Consider the following 22508-nt stretch of genomic DNA (forward strand, 5'->3'; position numbering starts at 1 on the left):
TTTTGTTTTTTTACAATACTATCTATAGGCCTACAAATTTATAGCCACCTGGCATTGCAATGGTAGGCTATATTTCCGTAAGCCAGAGTTGTTCTTAACCCTGCTAAATTTAATGTTATAGAACAGCATCAAAAGCAACGTGATAAATGACACCAGTGTTCAAAAATAGCTTTATCAAATAAAGCATTTCCTCTTAATACTCAGCATATAAATTCTTCCGCCAAGTAATATAGTTCGCTGTTTAGATAGCTACATGGCGCATTAATATTGCGACAACGCTTCGGAGTTCTGACGATGATCATCCAATCGGAATGTGTAGTCGGAACTTTCCGTTTAACGATAAACATGCAACGAATTAGACAACAATTTTTAACTAGTAATATAGCTAGTTAAGATTACAGAAGGTAAGTTACACTTGTTTTGGATTTCTGTTAACTTGTAAACTTCTGTTTACCGCATCGCCTCAGGTTAACGTAGCAAATTAACGCTTTGTCATGCTGTCAAATTCACAAAAATGCCGTATGCTTATTTTTTAACTTAATCTACAAAGTCTGTAAGCTAAACTCTTGAAAGCTAAAGCTAAAATTTAAATGGTGAAAGTATATTTTCCCACTTACAAACACGTGCACTTAACACGTTGCTCTGTGGGTGGGTAACGTTAACTAGTGACGTCTGAATCGCGAACGAATCGTTCTTTTGAACCGATACCTTAAGCGAAAGGTTTGGAAATCGCTGGTCTGAAAGGGACGTTGTTTACCCGTAAAATTGTAAAATCTAAAAATCAGGTAGCATTAGCTCTGGTAACTGGAAATGTGGTTGAAGCCATAACCTCCTTGGGACTTAACTCTTGTAAAGGTGTGCCCACAGAAAATGTTGGGGATGTAACGTTACCTGCCAGGAGTGCTAGACACAAAAGCCCCATTTAAGGTCATCATAAAACCCCATAGGAAACCACTTGAAATATGCCTGATAGGTGATTTAGAAGAATGTAAACGGAGCTCTTTAGGACAAAGAACACAGACTCAATCAGGAGCCTTATTTTTTTAGACCATACTTTAATCCACACTAGATCACAAGTTAATCCACACTTTTTAGAGGTGGATTAACTTGTACATTCGTAAGATGTTTCCATTTGCTGGCAGTGCTTTCCTTGTCCTCCACCCCTGTGTAATGACAGTTGCTTGCTTTATGAGACACAGTTGTTGCTGCACACCAGGTTTTTCTTGTTATAAGATATGAAAAAATATATCAACTTTATTTGCATTGGTGCACATATTCTTTGCAGTAAAGTCATAGACAAGCATAGATATGATTTGCAGTACTTTCTCACCTTTTGACAAATTAATTTCCATTCAAAAATGACTTTAACAATTTTAAAATGACTTTTCCAGTAGATAATTATAATACACACACACACATTATATATATATATATATATATATATATATATATATATATATATATGCCTTTATCCAGTTTTTTCGATGACTGTGGGAAATCTGGACTTGCCGGAAAATGTCAGCAGACACCAAGTTATATTGTGGTCTAAGAAAAGTCTGGAAGGTGTACCAATTTTTGTATTACTTTGAACTTCATTGCTTAAATGATGTAATTAACCTGCCTGGCAGGTTAAATGCAGTTGGCAGGTTCCTGGATAAATCACACACTAATTAAAGGGTGTGAGAATATGCACATTCATATGTGTGTGAGAGAGAAAGGACAGAAATGTATACTATAAATGATATTTCCAGAGTTATTGAATGCAAACCTTTATGCGAATTACACTGCCCAGTCAAAAAAAGTTGCTGTTTGGATTTAAATAGGCAAACACTTAAGAGTCTATGACTGGATCATTATTGCAATGATTATTATGTTTCTACAATGTGATATGTTTGGAAAAAAGTTCTTTTAACCCTAAATGATGGAGTGCTTGTCCCCCCCATGGACATCCCTGTGCCCTCCTCCGGACCGAGGGAGACAGACTTGATACTAGCATGTAATTTTGTAATAAGCGCCAGATCATTTAATTTCCAACATGTTTTTGCTTCAGTGAGCAATGTAGCCAATCACAGACATGTTTGTTGATTTCTTGAACACAACGGCCAGTCACAGGTGTTTAAGTTAGAATCCACTCACCGCTCAAGTTTTTGTCCAGTGCTGAGTGCTGCACTCTTGAAAATCGCACCAGGTGTAACTTAGACATTATGTAAATAAGAGATTCATTGTAGTCAGCTTCACTGAGTGACATGAGTAACAGCTTTTTAGTGATTATAAAGGTAGTGCTCTTTGCGTGTGGTTTAGGCTATATATTATAATTAATAAAATGTATTCAGAATTTGAATAAAACTTTTGTTTTCCATGCTCTACAAGCGGCCACATACACTCTTTAATACATGCGGGATTTACTCTTGAAATTGCGATGACTGACAGTAGAAAAGGACGAAAAATACCCGCACTAATTACATAAGCAGCCTCTGTGATTAGATTCTGGAACCGGGCCTAGTCAAAACGCAGGATTTTGCTGCATTAGGGAAGGCAGTTGTTATTTATTATTTGTATCGGCTGCCATGCCAAATCACGCATACAGTATGCTTGTTTTCGTGTAAAAACTTAACAGTGGTTTTTGAACGTAGACGCTTTAATAACAAATCATTTATCTGGAGTGTTAATGATGGGATGTGTAGGTTGTTGCGAGCGACACGTAACTTGAAACTATTTCATGGATATCTATAACTTTTTTTTTTTTTTTTTACTTTTTTTTGGCAGTGTATATCAAATATTTTGAAAAATATTTAATAATAAGCTTGTGGGCTGCCTCCTCATATTCTATGTCGTCATTATCTTTTTGTGGGATTGATAATGAACTGATTTATAGACTCAGTACTAGCCAGGAATACAATTTTTTTTTTTTTTGTCCCTAAATCAAGCAATGTGACCTAAAACTTTAATAACACTTTTGATTCCATTGGCAGCCTGCAGATGCTGTGTACCTGGTGCACATTGAAGTGATCAAAACTGCAGTAGTGTGTGGTGATCACAGTAGTTGCCATCCCTTGTGCAGAAGTCCAAGATCGAAGCTATTCTTTCAGGGCTTAATTGTGGGGCTGTCCGGGGTAGATTAGAGGGCAGTGTTCATACAGCTCTCTCCTTATTGGCTGGGTAAAAATTGTTCCCCCGGGTGGAAAACCTGCTCACATTCTTAATAGACACTTTGCATTGTCACTGTGCAGCAGATCATCCGATATCTGGCTGATCTGTCAGTGGGACCTCCAAACCAAGAACAGGAATTTTCCATGTCAGGCTGGAGCACTAGCTGATTAGAGTTCCATGAGTTCTATGAATGGGCCCCTTCTGGGTAATCACAATTATAATCATGTGTGTTTTTCCTGAATAGTCTGTTATGTCACGTACATACTTTTTAGTAATGGCTAGTATACCAAAGCAAATGATCTCAGGTGAGGTTTTGCCACCCTGTCTCTTCCATTGACAAAACATTCATGGTTGTCTGTGCCAAAACATTTACAATTAATCGATATGTCAATCTTGTACAAATGTGTGAAAAGAAAATGATTATCAAAACAAAGTAGAGCCATTATAAAATATGTTCTGTGATTTTAAAAAGTACAGCCTCTGGCCATTTTTGCCATGACTCTTAGATAATCACTACCTGTGATTTTTTTTTTTTTTTTTTTGTCTCAGTTTGTTTTCCAGCATGTGTGTACTTGCTGGATAGGAGCATTTTCTAGATTGCACAACTGTCTTCTCATCCCCCATCCCTTTCAAAGAAGAGGTGGAGATTAGAGAACTCTTTTGATTCAAAAGAGACATATTATTACATAGAATATGTATTCTTATTTTGAAAGTGCTCTATAGTCAAACAGAGTCATGTTAACAAAACTTAACATAATGTCTGTCTATCTATCTGTCTGTCTGTCTGTCTTTTAATGTTTACATAGGAACAGATTCTCAGTAGATTTTATAGCAGTTATGTGTGTGTGGCTAAATGAGTTCTGTGGAACTTTTTTTTTTCTTTATTGAATCAGATGAATAACAGAATCTGGCATTTCCACAAGAGAACATTGGATTAGATCAAAAGTAAATTGTCAGGCGATATGGAACTGTGTGTTACATTTAAATTTGGGTATCATTTGAACGATTCCAATTCTGCTTATCGATTCAGATTCCTATCGATTCCTAATTTCCATTCCAATAAGGTAAAAAAAAATAAAAAAAACTTAGACAATAGACATCATTCACATTTGTTATAAGTCTTATTGCAAAACATTTTATTGTAGCTGAAAACCATAAACAAAAATCAACTGGCTAAAGACACTTACTTACACACACACACACACACACACACACACACACAAAATAACTAGCCTAACTAATATAAATTTGGTAACACTTTATTTTAGGGTCTTTTAACTAGTTGTTTATTAGTATGCATATTACTAGAATATTAGCTGCTTATTAGTAATTAATAAGCACATATAAATGCCTTATTCTGCATGACCTTATTCTACATTCTTAATCCTGCCCAATACCTAACCTTAACAACTATCTTAATAACTATTAATAAGCAGTAAATTAGGAGTTTATTGAGGGAAAAGTTGTAGTTAATAGTGAATACATGTTCCCTATACTAAAGTGTTACCATAAATTTCAAGCATTATTAAAGACAAGTAAACACAGTAATTAAAAAAGAACAAATAAACAAATTATCAGTCGCACAAATAAATACAACTGAACAAAGATACAATTGAAATAAACACTGTTTTAAGATTTTCAGGTATTCAGGTACAGAAACTATAATCAAATGTAAAATAACCCTGCACTTTATAAATAAAATATACATTACAAATATAGTTACAAAAGTTATTCAGTCAAGAACAGCAAGTGAAAATTTCTCTTTGTCTTTTGTTGTTTGATTAATGTTGTAGAGACGGCAGCATGGGTCCAATATACTGTTACACATGCGATTTCTTTGTCAACTGTTTATGTTCACTTAAGACATAACCGTATGTGTTTACAAGGATATTTTGACATATTTTTGTGTATTTGTTCATTCGAGTGCAGAAACATAGAAGAGAACTGCATCATTATTGTGCAGTATACAGTATGAGAGGCGGCTTTCTGTGTGCATAAATGGCACGTATTAAAGTCATATTAAAATGCACACAAAGGAATTGATAAGAGGAATCGAAATTTTAGTTTTATAACAAGTATCCGATTCCTGACCTTAGTATTCCAGAATTGAAATTGATTTTTGATTCCAAACCTTAGTTACATTTCATACATTTGAGTTGATGTGGTGAATTAAGATGTGTTTTTTTGCTATAAAAATACACACTTTGAACTGAAAGTGATTGGTGGATGGTTTGAAACAGGTCTTTGGTTGTCACTGTAAGACAGAGATAATGTGAATGTTAATTGTTGTTGTTGGGTGTGTGATTGTATAATATGGCTGTAACTAAGGGTTCTGTCCACTAGTGTGTGTGTCATAAACCTTCATATGCCCTTCAGAATGTTTCAAGCTGAACTTTACACTGTTAGTAACATCTGAAGTCTAACACAACGGACCAAAAATGCTGTTCTAACACATTTAGTTTGATGTTAGTTGTATTTTATGGCTGTCAGGCTCTAATCAGCCAGATCTCATGCACAAGAACTATGTTGAGAATGTGTTTATGTTTTCTCCTTTCAAAAGTGTCTGATTTCATAACTGTGCAACAACTGTGCTGAAGGCTGTTGGTGGTATTTCTAAGGGATTTAAATATAGGTGTATGTGTTACAGGAACAGTAAAGCATTGTTGTTGTGTCAGTGTACAGTGTTTGATGTTTCTTTATCTGCTGTGTACCGGAAAAATTTGTGCCACCAAAGTGAAGCCGCGGTCACATAGCAAAACTTCGGCTGAAATTCTTGGGCAAAGTAGGTCCATTCATTGTAAATATAGGTAAACAACAAATTTGCATGTCCCCCATTGGAAATTCACGATTATTTGGATTCCTTTTGAGATGACTGCATTTTGTCGAAATTTTGCTGTACAAAAATAAATGTAACCGCACATTAAATTGCCTTAAATTACTTTCAGATATAATTAAAGTGGCATTGAGATGCAGTTTCTAAACTGCTCTGTGTTTGGATCCACTCAGCAGTGGAGGTTAAGAACCTTCAGATGTGGTTTTCTGAACATCCACTGTAAAAAATTTGGTGTAAAAACAATTTTCACTCAGAAATTTCAAGTAAATTTCACAAACAAATTACAAAGAAACAGCAAATTTCTTTGCAACATATTTAATTAAATGTGAAATTTTTAAGTAATTGTACTACAGTAATCGTTGTATTATTTACAAGTTAAATTATTATTATTATTATTTTTTATATAGTGGTAGCAGGCAGTCAAGTAAAGACCGTAAATATTAGCATGTTGTAGCTGTAGCGCTTCGTGAAAGAGGTCTTTGTCAGGAAAAGTTCTGACTCTGGCATCATTACTTTTCCTCTTCTCTGTCCTTGTTGGCTATTGTTTGTTTTTTTAAAATTCATTTTTAATGTGTGAAACTTTAAAATTGTGGTGACAATAAATAAATAACACTGAGAAGACTGGAGCCGTCAGCCATGTCTATAGAGACCCTAGACAGGAAGCACACTTGACACTAGATCATGACAGTAAATCTCTCATAATGTAAAGACCACATTTTGATGAGTGCTCTGAGTGTTGTAGCGGATCCAGAGTAAAGGAGAAAAACAGAAAACACTTGTGCCATCGGAGACCCCCTGTCTTAAGTTCAGACAGGCCAGTTGTCAGCACCATCCGCCACGATGAGCGTCCTGAGTATTCTAATGTTTTACAGAGTGAGAAAGTGAGTAGATTTAATATGTGTTATGTCTTCTCCAGACCAGCTTGTGCCATCACTCTTGTTTCTCTTTAGTAGCTTAAAGGATTAGTTCACTTCAGAATTAAAATTTCCTGATAATTTACTCACCCCCATGTCATCCAAGATGTTTATGTCTTTCTTTCTTTAGTCGAAAAGAAATTAAGGTTTTTGAGAAAAACATTTCAGGATTTCTCTCCATGTAGTGGACTTCACCAGGGTACAACAGGTTGAAGGTCCAAATTGCAGTTTCAGTGCAGCTTCAAAGGGCTCTACATGATCCCAGCTGAGGAATAAGGGACTTGTCTAGGGAAACGATCAGACATTTTCTAAAAAAAAAAAAAAAAATTATATAGTTTTTAACCACAAATGCTCATCTTCCACTAGCTCTGCAATGCGCCACGCATTACGTAATCATGTTGGAAAGGTCATGTGTGACGTACTGAAGCCGTCATCATTTGAAAGTACTGGAGTATAATGGCTGCTGAAAATTCAGCGTTGCCATCAAAGGAATAAGTTTTAACAAATTAAAATAGAAAACAGTTTTTTAATCTGTAATAATATTTCACAATATTACTGTTTTTACTTTATTTTAATCAAATAAATGCAGCCTTGGTGAGCATAAAACACTTCTTTCAAAAACATTTTAAAAAATCTTACTGATCCCAAACATTTGAACAGTAGTATGCAAGAACTTTACTGAGTACAGAAAGCAGTAAAAGTACGTCCGGACTCCAGGCTGATATTTCCTGCCTGTATTCTGTTCTGATGACCTTTAGCAGAAGGATTTCAGTGTTCAGTGATATGTCTGTTCTAAGTCAATGTTTAAGCAAACTTCAACAGATCTGAGAAAAAGCCTTTGTTTTTTATCCTTTGTCTCTGTGTCACATCCACACCTCTCATGGGCAATTTCTGTTGACATAAAGAGGTGGGTCAACCTGCTCTGCCAGAGTTTGAACCTTTCCGTCCGTTTTGTGATCCATCAAGTGCACGTCTTAGTGTTGTTTACATCATAAGCTAAAGGGAGATCTATTTTGAAAAACATCAGACTGTCTCTGTTTGTAATGGCTAGGGTTGTTTCTCTGACACAGTGAAGCTTCAGCATGATAAATGCATTGAAAAATGACTCCGTAGTAATACAGGAAGTGGATATGGAAAAATTGATGCATAAGAAAAGTTGTTTTCACCAAAAGTCATTTTTCAAAAACCAACTAAGATACAAAGTTCAATGTTAAATAACATTCTCTGTTCTTTATATTTTCCTTCATTACCCTTTATTTTCATTTGGCAGAGTTTCCATCCTGCAGACTAGTGGATTTCTCGCTTGTATGAAGGCAAGTGTATTTTAGGGCTGTTTTGTTAAGGGTTGTATATCAAGATGTCTTGTGCCTGTGAACATTTCCAAAGACCACAAAGTGTATGCCGTAATTTGAGTATGAGTATGTTCCCCTGGTTTCAGTGCAAGTTTTTTGGCTTGGCTGTATGTGTGTGGGTGGTTGTGAAAGGCAGTGCTCACCGTGTGTGTGTCTATGAGGTAACTCTTATTGTAATGTCAAAGTCTTTACTACTCATACTGTTTTAGATAGGAGAGTCTCACATGCTCCAACAGGCAGATTTGGGAACAGTGTAGGGAAAGAGACAAATAAAGGAGTTTACTCCCCTTGAGAGAGAGAGGGAGGTTTTACAGAAGGGAAAGGGGAGGAGTTTCCCCCGGCTGAGTTACCACAGTGACAGACAATCTCAGTGTGTGTATGAGTATCTCACAGAGGGTTTTGTTTTTTTTCTCTCACATGCTGTCAGCATTACCACTGAGGGTCTTCGGAGACTGGCTGTTTTCTGATTAGCGTGATCTTGTAGGACTGAAGACTTTGGATTAGTGGAGAGCTGCTGTAGTCGTCATAGTGCAGACTCTACTAAGGGGTAAGTGACTCTCAAATTTGAACATTTTGTCTGTTTCTCTATCTCTCTCTCCACCTGTCTCTGGAATTTTGCCTGTCCACTCACTCAGCCTGCAGTCACAACTCTCCATGCCCGAGCAAGTCATCCTGATAGTTTCTTTCCCCCACTTCTGCATGCTTTCACTGTGTCCTCCCCTCCCTTCATCTCTGAACTAATATTTCCCTCACTCTCTGAATTTAGGATATTGATACTGTAAATAACTTGCTCTTGAATTTTTGTAAAAGGGAGATTTTTGATTAGAATGTACAGTATATGAATTTATAATAAAAAATGTGTATAGCAGGTGTCGTAACTGGTCAAGATTCCTTTTAGTTTATTTATTTACAAAATATTTTAGACCATAATTAGCTTTTTTGTTGAAGTTCACATAATAGTCCTGCGTTGTAACAGTTTTTTTCTAAGTACTAATATTTTTTACATAGTCAATCAATATGAAGATTTTTTTGACATTTCTTGTCAACTTTCCATTTAAAGTCGCAACAGATAAATAAATAAACCTAGATCAGTGGTCCTCAACCTTTTTTAACTCCAAGGCCCCACGTTGTCCACTAGGGGTAGGGGAAAATTTTTTTCTGATTCTATCTTCTAACGAATCGATTCGATAAACAAATTCAAATCAATTCATAAATTTCAAAAATCAATATTCTAATAAAAAACAATATTCAAGGACAATAAATTAATTAAAATTCAAAAACAAGTTTAGAATCAAATCTAAAATCAAATCTGTCCATACTGTTTATCGAATTGAAATTCAATTAAAAATTGAGAATTGATTTTTAATTGAATCGTGAGATTCCAAAAGATTAACACCCTTATTGTCCACAACAATATTCAAAGGCCCCCTTTTTGTTTTTTTTACAAAACTTATTTTAAATGTATGGGAACTCCTAGTTCATGTAAATTATAGAAGTAGCTACAACAATTATAATTATTACAATTCATGAAATTTCAGGATTTCAAGTTTTAGGAGCTAATTGTTCTTCAGGGATCAGACTTTAAAAAAAATAAAAAAATAAATGTATTTATTTACTGGATAAGGATTAAATACTTGGCATAACTAGAAATGTATATCCATTATTAAATTCTCCATGGAGTTTTAATTATTTACATGACTTTTCCAGGTCTAGAATCACACTTTTAAAATAAGGCCACTTAATATATCCAGGGTTGTCAAGAACGTGGGAACCCTGCCTCTTCAAAAGACAAAAAACAGTTTATGCAGGGCTGAATTGTATTTTTTTAATTTTTTTTTTAATTTTTCATTTTTTAGTTGTTTTAGCTTAAGTTAATGCCTGTTTTGACTTATTTTAGAACATTTTAAGTCATCTTGGTGCCCCATTTTGCTGAAGTTGCTGAAGTCCCTAGTGGGCCCGGCCCTCAGGTTGAGAACCACTTCTCTAGATCATATCGATACCTCATACATTTGTCATTATATTTATGTTTTTTTTATGTTGGATCTTCTAATAATTTAAAAAAAAGTTTGTTTGTTACTAATATAAACTTATTTTTGACTAATTACATGTGTGTACGTACAGAGAGTGATAGGTGTACTGAGAGTGATAGTGTTGTGCTGGAATGTGTGTGTGTGTGTGTGTGTGTGTGTACGGACAGATGCCTGCACGGCTCAGTATTTATTTATTTTTTTTTTAAGTAGCTCTGTTAAGGCTTTGTGTGCCATGACTGCATTGAGTTCACACACCATTAACCTCACACATAAAGAAGATCGTTCTTACATCAGCTAGGTCAATGAGGAGTCCAGATGAATGGCTGTTGAACTTTTGGACGTGGCCGGATGAATGTGACTTTGTTTATTTAATAGTTCTGCAGCCCGTTTGACACCTCAGTCCAACCGCAGAGTGCTCTTGTAATTTACACCGGCCTTGCACTCGTAACAAAGTTTCGGAGGACTGAACTGAACAAATTGTTTAATTTTGGATTCTCATCGTCATCTGTCTGTTATGTACGTAGCACAGCTGATGCCAGAGTAGGATGTCATAGTAAATACATACCCCTGACTGCCTTATGTGTCCCAAGAATAGCCACTCAAACCTGAACTGACAAACATAGGGCCCCCACTAGATCCCTGTTACCCTGGACTGAATCCTTTTAAGTTTCTGCATTTGTTTGATTGCTAATTTATTCTTGAAGATGATGCGTTGGATCAAATCCTTAAGATGGTCAGTTGTTGAAGGTTTATTACTTTGAATTATGTTGAGACCCCTTTGTGAACCCTGTTCTAGTGTGTGTACAGTGCGGTGCCGTCACGGCTGGGTGCTTCTATGCACTACAGCTGGACCTGAAGGTACGTCTGACCCAGAGGGCACTGAAAGTGTGGGAAACATCCCCACTCTGTCGCTCTCTGTCCAGCAGACTTCTTTTCATCACTCCGAAATGAGAAATTGAACTTATGTGCAGCAGTGAAAATATTTTGGAAAGACATGCTTCATGTGTAAGTATTTCCCAGCGAAAAGTATGAACTTTGTTGCAGAGAGATTGTGGAGGCACATGAAAGTATTTATGTCATTTTGAAGGCATGAGTTGGACTGCCTGCACCAATTGAAGTAATCACAGATTGGTCTCAAAGTAGATGTTTAAGACCCCTTGACATTTTTATCAGTGTCATATGGGCAAGATAAGCACTGCCTGGTAGAGCCGTTGCTAAAATTCACAGGCCCAGGACAGAATGTTTATGGGTGGGCCCCCTCTCTTCCATAGAGGACCCTCCTCACAGGGCCCCAGACAACTGCTGCATGGTATTATGGGTGATTATGAGTCAGTTTTTTGCTTGAACAGAAAAGAACAGAGAGGGAAAGAACCAGGGACAGGATATTGCAGTATGTCTATAACGGACAATAGTGAACATTGCTCTTAAACTTCAATTTCCTCTGCTGAAGCTCCAACCATCTGCCTTCTCCCATCCACATCCCTATACTTATGTGCTCAAGCATTGCTTACACGTAGATATGAGAGAGAAACCGAAAAACGTTGGCAGTTAACTATGTGATTGTGATTTGATGAAGTTAGTGAAAGTTTTCTTTGACACTTAGCCCTGGCTCTGGATTCTCTGATGTTCATAACATCAGGTTAAACTCTTCACTTTTCTATTCAAATCAAAAGCATATCCTACCTCTCTCTCACGCACATTCTTTCTTTCTTTCTGAATATCATGTGTTTCATGTTTAAATTAGACAAACAGCCTGGTGATTTCCCCAATGATGGTATCTAGGTCTCATTCGGTTTGCATAACATGTTGGCTGTGGGTGAATCCTCTGGCTCAATGGGGAAGATGAAGTGGGTCCAGAGCATTTGCACTCCACTCAATATGGATTTAATGTTAAAATCAGGAAATGATTCTCTCACAATGTCTTTTATATTTAATTCAGTACTGTTTCATGTAGTTTCATTAATGTAGCCTGTTAGGGCTGTCCCCGAATAAAGATTTTTCTAGTCTACTATTAGTCATTCATTTAAACGATTAGTCGACTAATCACACATTTATATTAATTTAATTACTTAAATATATACTGAGGAGAACTAAATAGCCTATTCCACGCTCACGTGCACACATAAAGCTTGCCGCAAAGCATGGCAAAAATAATGATGATGAATATGTCAGGGGAAAATAGTAAGGAGACATTTTAATTAACTAATTAACTATAAACTTTCTGTTTTCTGAGTCCGTGTCGGCTGCAAAGATGAAGTTGACGATGGTGCCTCGCAACCTCCACGGTATAGTGGTTGCGCCTTTAGAGAGAAATCCATCATTCATACGGATTACATAAGCAGAGAGTATTTCTTTTCGATTTGGATTTCATTTCATTTCAAGACATTTCAAGCTTTCTATAGATATGTTTCGAATGTCTGTGAGGTTTCATTTTCAGTTCATTTTTAGGACACAGAGACTTTGCAGAACTCTGCGCCGAATTTGAAAGCTTCTCACTAGATCTCACAGCGATGTTATTAATTCTGTGGCGAATTCAAATGCTTTCTTTACTGGATCTCTACTACTGTGTAGTAACAGTGTCACGTGATCAAGATCGGCTCGTGAGTAGCTTGTGCTGCACTGACATTGGTCCAAACTGATAAACGGTCCGTGAAGCACAAATGAGTAGTGCAGTTTCGTTCTGCTTTCATTATGTTTGCCATTTGATGTTGGGCAACGTTATGGTGGCTGCACCAGCGCAACTGCTAACAAATTTTGATCGCACCTGCTATAAAAAAAGGTCGCAAAATGCGACCATTTAGTCGCAGTCTGGAGCCCTGCTTTACACATTTATTTATTTGTCTTCGTGGTATGGCACTTGGACAGGAGGAATATTTTGACCTCTTCTCCTGGTGGTCAGACTGTAATATTTTGCAGAAAGCTTCAACTCTTGTTAACATCCGCATGTTGTTCAGTTTCTCCACATTGTTTATGAATGGGATATCTGATAAGAACTAGCAGTGTTCAAAAACAAAAAACAGATGCTTATAAAACCTAGATCTGTTTTTGAATCTCTCCTGCATTGCAATGAAGGCCTGTTTTTTCCCCGTTGTCTCCTCTTCATTTAGTGAACTACCAAAGGATCTGTTTGACTCCCATCTTTCTGCCTAAATAATAATGTTTTAGATAACAAAATAAACAGAGGAAACTGAACAATGAAAGAGGGTAGAAGTGAAGAGAGAACAGTCTAGAGAATAACACTGAACTTTGTGACTAAAGCCACGTATATTTAATGCTCAGTTGGGCTTGGGTGGACCTGCTCAATCCTGCCTCTCTCTGAGTCTCTCTCTGCTGACTGTCAGCACATCCCTTCATCCCTGTCACCCAGTGGTTAAGAGCTTAGAGGAGTCATACTCCTGTTTTACCAAAAAAAATTTCGGTAACACTTTCTATGAAGACCATACTTATAATGACTTATAGCTCCATTTATACTTATTTATAAGTAAGTATTAGTATTTTATAAACATATTTATAAACACTTATTAAGACCTATACTGCATAAGAACAGTTATTGTTACATTTATATTATTTTTTTAATTACTTATAAGTCATGCATTTGCTTTTTCAATGCTCATGCTCATAATCCATTATACACTGATATATAAGTATTAATTAGTCGTATGGTTCCATGAATGTATTTATAAAGATGCAACCTGCATTGCTATGATGTTATTATATTATAGTTACAATTACTTTTTAGTAATTCAGATTTATTTCTGTCAAATAAGTGAATATTTTGTTATTAATAGCCGTGTTGTGTTCTTATACATACTTATTATAATACAATTACAAATGTCTATAAATGCATCACTGATGGCTTGAAGTAAAGTTAAAACACAGAATGCAATTTTCGGTAACACTTTCTATGAAGACCATGCTTATAATGAATTATAGCCCCATTTATACTTACTGCTTTTTCAATGCTCATGCTCATAATCCATTATACACTGATTTAGTATTAATTAATAAATGCATCATTGATGGCTTTAAAGTGAAAACATAGGATGCAGTTTTCCTAAAGAAAATGTTAAGAAACCATGAAGATGTGCTCATTATACATTTTAAGTTGCTTACTTGTAAATGTAACTAATGAACAATAATTCCTGTAGTAATAATAATAATAATAATAATAATAATAATAAAAACAGATCATTAATACAAACAGATGGAAAAAATGTATCTTTTTTAATGTTACATACTTGCAAAACACTGCAACAATATTTTTAAAGTATAATTCCAAACTGCTATTAGCAATACCATGCATATGGCTGAGGAGATTTTAACAAAATTCATGACCTCTAATGCAAACAAGAGTCTATGGAACTATTTTATATATATGATCATTTATAAATCAGTGTATAATGGCTTATGAGCATGCACATTGAAAAAGCAAATGCATGGCTTATAAGTAATTATAAAAATGATATAAATGTATCTATAACTGTCCTTATAATGCAGTATATGTCTTAATGAGTCTTTATAAATATATTTATAGAATAGTAATACTTACTTATAAATGGGCCTATAAATCATTATAAGCATGGTCTTCATAGAAAGTGTTACCAATAAGGTAACACTTTAGTATAGGGAACACATAAACTATTAACTACGACTTTTCCCTCAATAAACTCCTAATTTACTGCTTATTAATTGTTAGTAAGGTAGTTGTTAAGTTTAGGTATTGGGTAGGATTAAGAATGTAGAATAAGGTCATGCAGAATAAGGCATTAATATGTGCTTAATAAGTACTAATAAATAGCCAATATTCTTGTAATATGCATGCTAATAAGCAACTAGTTAAAATACCCTAAAATAAAGTGTTACCATTCCCATTTTAGGTGATGGAAAAAGAAGACAGAGCAGGACATTTGTGTTCACACTGCAAGGCCGAGTCTAGGGGTGTGTCTCAATCAGTTACCTTGTTAATCAGCACACTGCCATGTAATCATGTTGTGGAAAACTTGAGTCATCAGTGATCCATTTACTTAGATCAAGGTCATTGCTGTTTCCCAAATTTGGGATATAAAGATGAATGAGAAACGGTGTAGGACATGGTGAAGCAGCATGCAAGCGCACCCTTCTGATTAGTCACATGTGAGGTTCATCATTAGTCACAGGTGAGGAGTCATCAGTTAGTGTTGATAGTGAGTTTCTATCCCTAAATCCCATTACTAATCCACTTCCTAACAATAATGTTCAGCCCTTTAATGAAACATAATTTGTCTTTGGCTGCATCCAAAATCACATACCCACTAAGTAGGTAATTCTTTTCGATAAGTACTATGTGCCAGATAAAAAGTATGTTCTATATAGTATGAATGTAATCTGGACGTACTACATTTTTAATGTTATTGTCAATAAATTGTTATTTTAACATACAGTGTCAGTTGTGTTGGTTCACTATCATTCACAACTCCTCGCCTGTGGCCTTAAGTGTCCAATTTAGAATCTCGACGGAAGTAGTAGGTTATCCGGGACTACTGTTTTATGAATACAGGAATTTGGAAAAACTACATCTTTTCACATACTGTTTTTCACATACTATATAAGGGGGAAGTATGCATATTCAGATGCAGCCATTGTCATGCATGTAACTATGTCTAGAAATTCTTCCTTAAAGAGAAGATAAAGGCAGTTGAGCAGTGGGTCCCAGTCCTTTCAATCATAATCATGTTCCTACAGAATCAAAATTCACCCTGAACCATTATCATACGATAATAAATGCATGCGTAATTTATCTGTGCTTATCTGCAGGTTCGTTTGGAAACTGGGCTTATTGTACACTTTATATTAAAAATGGTGTTTATCTCTTTATCTTTGTCTGGTACTATAATGAGGTCATGCGACACAGAAGTTAATCATGCTGTTGTCTTTACCAAGCTGATGTCAGCATGTTTATAAAGGCCTGCTGCATGCACAAATGTCTTTTATTGTATCCAAAATCAGATTTTTGTCTCATTCCCAAATAATTAAACTAACAAAAGTCTGTTTCACTGTGCAGAAAGTGCTACAAATGCAATTGAAAAACAATTGTGTGTGAAATAGTGAAATATTGGGGTGCAGTTGTTGACTGTGTCTATATGTGCAAATGTGAAATAAGTGAAATGTATGTTGGCCACCATCACTGTGTCCCATCCAGGCCCATCATTCAAATAATACCATAAAAAATGTACACTGTAGGTATATCATTGATATTTATGAAGGGAACTCATTTTCTTTAAGGACTATGGGTCATTCATTGTGTGTGTGTGTGTGTGTGTGTGTGTGTGTGTGTGTGTGTGTAAGCTGAGGTTAGGGGTTAATAATGTTGTTGAGTCTTATTTATTCTCCTTCTACAGTATTTGACACATGCTTTGGTGACACAAGCATGTGTCATGGGAAGGGCCTTGTCCATGTGTTTGCATGCACAAATAATAACCCAATAATACTATACTAATAGTAAATTCATTCATTAATCGTTATTATTACTTCTATTGTCATTATTATTATTATTATTATTATTGTGTGTAATAATTATTACTTGGCCGAAACCATCTATTTTTTTGTTATAGTATTGTGATCATTCATTTATTTATTTATTTATTTTATAATAGGAAAGCTATATTTAGGTCACATTGTTATAAAGATTTCAACAACATTTTGTAATATTTTACATTTGCTTCAGACATAGCTTTTCTTATGTTTTAAAAGAGCACTGACTTGTTCAGCCTGAGTGTTTCTAAAGTAAAAACAACTCCACATCATTCTGTAATGAACAGAGTTCACTGCCTTCACAAAAGGTTTCATTTAAACCGCAAACCTCTCATGTGTGTCCCAGAATGATTTGAAAATGTGTTCAGGGTGTGTTTACTCATGTCAAACATAAAAACACAGATGTTGACTCAATAGGTGACCTGCAGAGCACCTAAAGACATCTCACATCATTTGTTGATTTTTACCTTACCTCAGCTTGGTGTAAAAGTAGCATTGTTAAGTGTTTTATTAGACTTGTATGCTCTGGTTTTATTTAACTATTCAGACTACAGGTGCACTTATGAGTATGTGTGGACTTAGTCTTATTATTTTCAGTGAGGATTACTCGTGCTTATAGCTGTGGTTAACCATCCATTCATTAGACACTTAGTGGCACAAATAGATTAAAATAGATGGAAGTGAAGCTGCTGCACTACTCTGATGTAAGAAGATTTGGTAGTAAGTCGTTATTTAGCAGATGCTACACTTACTAAGGGCACAATCGCACCTAGAGCAACCTGGTAGACCCACAAAAAATATGAAGGAATTGTATTTCTTTTTAATTGAGTGAATTCAACAAGTAGAAATAGTAGAAGCATCAGATTGCTGTAGATATGACATCAGGATGCGGTGTAACAGTTAATAAAATCCATGCGTCTTATGTGATGCTGGTAGAAGGATTATGATGGCACATTTTTAATCTTGTCTTTGTTGAGACTGTAGCTGACAGGCACATGGAGCGGCAGTGATTTACAAAGCTAAAGTCAATATTGAAGACTGGTGTAATGCCATCAGCCAGTCACAGTTTTATCTGGGGGAAATCCTCTCTCACAATAGACTGAAACAGGTTTGCCTTTAGACAAGCTCTATGAGTTGAACAGAAAGGATCACCCTTATGCTGATGAAGAATAAATATTTGTGTCAAATCCTTTCAAATTGCAAGAGGTTTTACACTTCTGAGTGTGTGTGTGTATGTGTGTATGTGTGTATGTGTGTGGGTGTGTGGGTGGGTGGGCGAGGGGGTCCTTAAGGTACAGGCCGTAATTAGATCTGAACTTTCATAGCATATCTTGTGATCAATGGCCGTGTTACAGGTTGAATTTGGAGGTATTTGATGCCAGAAATCCCCTCTTTCAAAAAAAAAAAAAACACTTTTCTCTCTCTCTGTCAGAACTACATATACATTTTACTATAACAATTCACAGCAAAGTGCATATTTTAGCATGCCTGGATTTATAGATATGTGGTTTAACTGTTGATCTGTGATGATTCTTACTTAGTATTCCTCTTGAGAAGGAAAACAGACTCTCTCTCTCTTGTCTCTTAATTGGCGCTCATTCTCTCAGCTCTTTTTAAACACTTGAAAAAAACAGCATATTCATTCAGTGAACCTCACGTGTGTGTGTTTGTCATTCATCTGTTTAATCTTTGTTTTCGTTGCTGATATAGGTGGAGCTCAGATTGTCTATTCTTTCTCTCTGTATCTCTATTGGTTTTGGCTAATAATTTTCACCTCCTGCAACAGATATTGGCACAAACTGATGTAATTGTTATGGGAACACATGAATGTTTATTCCTGCAGTCTCTGCACCAGTTTGTCTTGTTTTATTCTCGTGATTTAAGGTTGCATCTGTGTTACTGCTTTTTGTCTATCCATATCGTATAATGGAAAAATCATGTCCTGTATTGATTAGTCATATGTCTCCCGCTCTTATTCTCTTGTTTGCGTGTTCTCTTTTTATAACTGTGTAATCTAATAAATCCAAAAATAAATCAGTTTTTCTGTCCCTTGAGTCCCTTAGAAAGCAGAGGGCTTTAGGTTAACCGGTATCAGCAGTGCATTAGTCAGTCCTGCCAGACAAACTGCATCTCTTTTCATGTTTAATCACTTAATCAGATTGAGTTTTGGAGAAACCGAGCGGGACAGACGGCCTTGTTTTTCCATCATCTATGTTTGTAAATCTTGAGAGTGTCTGTGTGTGGAAACAAAAAGTAAATGCCAATATTAAGCCATTGTAAAGGTGCACTAAGTAGTGTCATGTTTTCAGCAAGCACTTTATATTTATATTTACTGATACACAAATGTTACCAATGTACAGCTTAAAGAAGGATCAGGTCCTTACTGGTCAGTATTGATAGTCTAGTTGGTGTGTAAAAATCATTAGTGAGACTATTTGGGTTCATAAAACATAATGTTGGAGATTTGCAGCTTACATTAACACGCACAGCATTTAGTCTATGAGTACAGTACTTCAGGGTTCTAGGTGTTTATGTGTTGCACCATTAGCTTCCAACTCCACAGTTTATTTCTCATTTGCTGGCTGCCTGAGGCCTGGGCCTGTTGTGCTGCTATGTTCAACACATACATACTGATTAGTATCTCTGGTATGTCTGGAGAGCTTTGTAGTCTTCCTCATTTATGGCCTCTTTTACCATTAAAGGTAAGAAAATGGCTGTAGTGATCTTTTGTCCCCATTTCCCTCCATTCTTAAACTTTTTTTTCCTTCTTTCTGTTGTTTGAGAGCTGTTATGCTGATCAGTCATTATGTTATCAGATCTCTACTTTACAAGACAGCCATCAAGCACTCACTCACTCCGGCCTGTAGAGGTAGTCCTTCCCCTTGCCAGATACTCTGGATGTTGTGTGTGCGTAAAAACCTGCTATAAAAATGTATGAGCTTCTGAGATTTCCTCTGGACATAAATCATCCCGCCTCAGACTGATCCAATTGCAAATGAATCAAATAATATATTCCTGTTGTTTTTAGTTTGATTAATTCAGAAAAAATTACTAGCCGATTACATTCAGTATAACAGCTCCTTCTAACTGTACATGGACTGATTTCTGCAGACTTGATCTCTGTAGAGCAGCTCAGCTGTTCCTTTGTCTCAAACTCTACTCTGATTGTATAGCGTGTGATAAAGACACACACACACACACACACACACACACACACACACACAGACAGAGAGACAGGAACTGAGCATTACTCCTGATGACAGCCTTGGGTGAAGGACCATGTCATATAATGAGCCATTAACAAAGGGTGAAACACAAGAGCTGCTTTTTTGCCCCATGGCTGAATATCCACTCTCCCTCGCAACAACAGTAACTGAAACAGCGTTTTCCACTTCCTGTCATACAGTGACGGTGTGGACTTTATGAGATCATTTTTGTGTCTGTTTACAAAGTAACATATCAGTGTCAAAAATGGTTAAAGTTTTACAGGGGTAGACAGAATGCACAAAATACACACACATCCGGGAATTGTAATATATTTTTATAAGTTAAACATGTACAACACACATTTTAAACTTTCACAAACAATGAAATACTCTCTTTCTAATTAGGGAAACACAATGGCTGTCATTAGTTGCTACTTTTTTAACTCTTTTATTTGTATGCAGCTCAGCTGTACATGATTTTGGAAATATGAATATACAAATATATAAAGATACATTGTACATGTATTTGTCATGCCCGTTGTCACAGGTGGGTGCTTATAAGTAATCGCACAAAGACAAAGAACTCCAGGAAACAGTCTTTAATACAATATTCCACAGAATATAAAGCATAATAACAGGGGAAACACATCCACAACACTAAGACAAGACCCAACAAAGAACTGAACAAAACAGGGTGTATATATACATGTACACAGGCTAAATGAGTTAATTAAAAGAACAACAGGTGAACGGAATCATTAATCAAGGGAACACACTAGAAAACTAGGTCACACAGACAAACAGAAATAAAACACAAAGAAACTAAACCAAAACTGAGCATACATGTTACACCAATAAAGTTAAAATTAAACTATTTGAAACCGAGAACAGGGGAAGTAAATGTTTTCTCTGCTTTCTGTTTCAAAATGTTTTTTTTTTTTTTTTTTTTTAAATGTAATGTAGGGCTGGGACAATAAATCGTTGAATCGTGAATCGAGTAATGATTCTGGATCGATTCTGAGATTTTCCGAATGCATCGCTATTGATTCTGAGCTTAGTAGTTGCTAACAGCAGATGGCACTGCGTGCTTTAGAAGCAGCCATTTTCTGCTTGCTTCCAATTCCTTACACACACACTTGAACCTTCTATAAAATAATCATTCATAAAATTTGAAAAGGTTTAAGCGAATTACAAGGGTGTTTGCAGTGGGCTGTTTTCATTTAATCTTGCATCATAAAAGCATTCTGAGATGCAAGTACATTCTCAGACTCTGCCGAAGGCACAAGCACTCTTCTTCATGAGCATTTGAGCGTGCGGTTAAAAACTAGCTTAGAGCGCCATCTGCTGTTAAAAACTAAGCTCAGAATCGATTCAAGAGAGAATCGCGATGCATTTGGAAAATCTAAGAATCGATCCACGAATCGAGATGAATCAATTTATTGTCCCAGCCCTAGTGTAATGTGACTTTGAAAATCATTTAGTGCTCCCAGCTTTGTAGCCGTACTAAAAGCAACAATGGATATTCACCTCAGATCTTGAAATGAAACAAATGGAAACAAGAAAGTTCAAACTGTGAACAAATAAGTGTATTCAATGACAAAGATTGTTTTAGAAATGCAGTTTGTAGTTTTTTAAATATTGTTTAAATGATGTAATATTTGTGGATTTGATTATGTACTTGTCCATTTCCTTCCGAGTGCCATCAAGATTAACCTCTGGTGCCGTGCACTTGCCGTGAGAGCCCGCCCACACGCTGTTCTGATTGGCTGTGGTTTTTGATTGATTTTGTCACATCTTGTTGTTGCATCGCATCTGGTGTGGACAGACAAACTGCTTGTCGCTGGAATCTTATCTCATCGCGCCTGGTTAGGACACGGTGTTAGTTTTAATGTTTTTGGCATGGCAGTAAGTTGATCTTGTTTTTTGAGGAATCTTTCTTACATGCCTTCCTGCTGTTACCGTGTGCAGCTGGAATGCGAGTGTGCATTTTCCAGTCACTGCAGAGTGCTTTGGCTCTTTCTGGTCCCCCTGCATGTAACTTCTTCCCTCAAGCCCAGCTCTCCACAAACTTTTAATGAGAGAGATTCAGACTTCTGTATTTTCACCATGAGGTACCTGTAAGAGGTTTATTATTGCACCTTATTTTCTCAAATCATCTTTAGTAAAATGTGTAAGTTCTGTGCCCTTAGTGACAGCACTCCTGCTGCTTCCACTCTGCCCAAAGTCTATCATTAAGAATAGGATAGGGTATTATAAATAGGGTATCCATGGTAGTACTGCAGGGGGTCTGCCAATTATTGTTTTATGTTGGAAAATAAATAATACAATGTTTAATTAAGTTTAACCAAAAGTTAAAGAAGCTAAAGTTACATTTTTAAAATATTTTTTAAAAAATGTTTCAAGAGTATGAAGTAAAATGTACAATTGACTGTACATCAATAAATGTTTTTGCAATGTAAGCATCATAAAAAAGTATATAAATGCATTCATATGGTGCTGTATAAATGCTATTT

Source organism: Ctenopharyngodon idella, chromosome 7 (assembly GCF_019924925.1).
Source record: "Ctenopharyngodon idella isolate HZGC_01 chromosome 7, HZGC01, whole genome shotgun sequence".
NCBI classification, from domain to species: Eukaryota; Metazoa; Chordata; class Actinopteri; order Cypriniformes; family Xenocyprididae; genus Ctenopharyngodon; species Ctenopharyngodon idella.